This window comes from Brassica oleracea, chromosome C1 (assembly GCF_000695525.1).
Source record: "Brassica oleracea var. oleracea cultivar TO1000 chromosome C1, BOL, whole genome shotgun sequence".
NCBI lineage: Eukaryota > Viridiplantae > Streptophyta > Magnoliopsida > Brassicales > Brassicaceae > Brassica > Brassica oleracea.
The window spans coordinates 36,072,498-36,075,224 of NC_027748.1; positions in this window are offsets into that span (position 1 = coordinate 36,072,498).

Below are 2,727 nucleotides of genomic sequence, written 5' to 3' on the forward strand. Positions count from 1 at the left end.
TATTTTTTTTTTTTTTGTGAATGTGCAGATTCTAATTCTTTAGTTTGTATATCCATCAAAGTTCTGACTTTTGAATCAATGCTGATATGAGTGAATCAAGCATATATATGTATCATTGAACTCACTCATGTAAAATAGTGATCATAAATAAAAATAGTGATCATCTTATTTTTATATATTTTTGAAGTCAGGGATGAGACGTGAGAGTCTCACCTTCTGCGGCAGTCTCTTTGTGGCATGTGAACCTTCTGCGGCAGTCTCTTTGTGGCATGTGAGTTTTGGCTTTTTCTGGCTTTGACGTCGAATGTTTTCCTTTGTGGAAAACTTTAGATCAAGTATCTTTTACTGAAGAGAAAAAAATGGAGAATGAACTCCTTCAAGTAGGGTCATCCTGATGTAACTACGCTTTGATCTGCTTCGTGTTAATATAGACATATATAGTCGATCAATAGATACTTCGAATTCTACAGTGACAGTTTATTACAACTCAAAGACGGGTTTCTTCTGGAGGCAGAAATAGCCGACACCGGCGTTTTGCCCTCTGAGGAAGAAGGCCCTCCGAACAAGACAGGCGTCTCTCAGTTCTTACTTGACATGGTACGACAATATTTTGTAGATGTTATAAATCATATTGTGGATGTCCATAACCGGTCCGGTTCATAACTGGTCCAATGCTAGAGAGAGAGAGAGAATCGGCATCTTGCCTTTTCCTTATTAGATTATGATTTCTACTCTTTACATATTTGTATTTCCTTTCTTCAGTCTTTTCATTATTCTATGACGGTGTAATTTCCTATATATAAAGGGCTCCTTATGTTTATGAATAATACAGAAACATAGATTCTATTCTCTAGTTTCACAACACGTTATCAGCACGATAGAATCTAAATCCCTAAGCTAAAACAAACCTCAGACTATGCAATTTCTTACAGATTACAGAAAATCCAGGTTTCAAGTCCCGGAGAAGAGCATTTATTAATGCAGATTACAAAAAGAAAGATTTACAAAGAAGCTTCAACATGGCGCAAGTAAATCTTGTCAGAAATGGATCTTCGTAGGATGGCTCAGATGATGCAATTAGGCGTAGATCTTCAGAAGACATGTAGTATTGTCGGTTGTCGATTGTCTATGTAATCTTTCTCATAAATGTAATGTCATAATAAATCAGTGTTAAAAAAAAAAAACCGCCTAAAATCCTAACCCTAATCGGCGAACATCCTTACCGGCGAACCATCCTAATCCCGATCGCGAAACCTTACATCTCGATCCTTGTTTGCAATATGTTCCCAATCAGCTTCATCTCAAGGCGTTCCTGATCCTAGCTTAGACGATCTCGGCTTGTTCAACCTCAGCTCGCAAACAAGACGATCTCAGACAGCTCGCGGACAGCTCAGGACCCGATCAGCACGTTGGACAGCTTGTGTTCCCGATTTCAGCAATCAGACAGCTCGCGATAACATCAGCTCGCGTTCCGATCAGTTCCAGCTCGCGGTTCATCTCTTTGGTGGTCCATTCAACCCTACTTGAGGTTAAGGTAATTCGAAACCTTAAAGAGAACCCATAATCGAATTAAATTGTTTGATAAGAATCGAAACAATAAAAACTACAAACCCTAACAGTATGATCTAATGTTGAAATCAAAACCATAGGGTAATAGATCAAAACCCCAATGAGTAAATCGAAGCTCATATTCATAAGTTCGATACCCCAAACCCTAATTGAGATTGATTGTTTGATCAATTAAAATCGAAACCTTAATGGTTTTCCCAATGATCTAAGATCGAAATCGAAACCCTAATATCCATGATCCTAGCTGCATACATGCTTATTTCATGAATGCATGAAATCGATTTTATTTAAAACCCTAATACTAAAACACATTCGATTTTATAAACCCTAATTCGAAATCAAATTGATTGATTGAATGAATTAAAATCGAAACCCTAATCTAATGCTTTGAATCGAAATTGATTGTTTGAATGATTGTATGTTTGGATATGGTATGCTAGCCTTGATTAATTAAAATCTTATTGAATTTGATCACATAGAAATCGATTGCTAGGATTGATAATCTCATTCTTGAATTTGGTTGTTTGAATTGATAAAACCGATTGAATGATTTTCAAATTGAAGTCGTATTGATTGTTTGATCGAAACCCTAATGTCTTGAAATTAAAATCGAATACTATCTTGTTTGATTGATTAAAACCGAATGTTTATATTGAAATAGAAATCGCTTGCTAGGTTAAATGATTTATGCATTCTCGTCTTGATAATGATCCGGCAAGTATTGATAGTTTTTATACATTCTCGAATGAACCCTAATTGTTGCATTGCTCGACTGTTTGATTGCAATTACACATTGAACTCTTAGAAAACCGTTTGCTAAGATGGAAAACGAATAACCATTGTATTGATTGCATTGAAACCGTTTGCTAAAATTATAGCCGTGCGGCTTGTTTGCATCATGCATGCATAATAGTACGAACTGATTGCATATAGAATCCGAATGCTAAGATTGAACATGTATGCATCATATACGAATGAACTATTTGCATCATACCTAGAATACGAATTGCTTGAGCATATTGATTGCATTCGCTTGAACACTCTTATATCTAAATTATGAAACATATAATTTCAGATGCCGAAAATCAACAACTTGGATTTTACTGCCCTAAATCTCTCTGGAGATAATTACTTGCAATGGGCACTTGATGCTAAGAT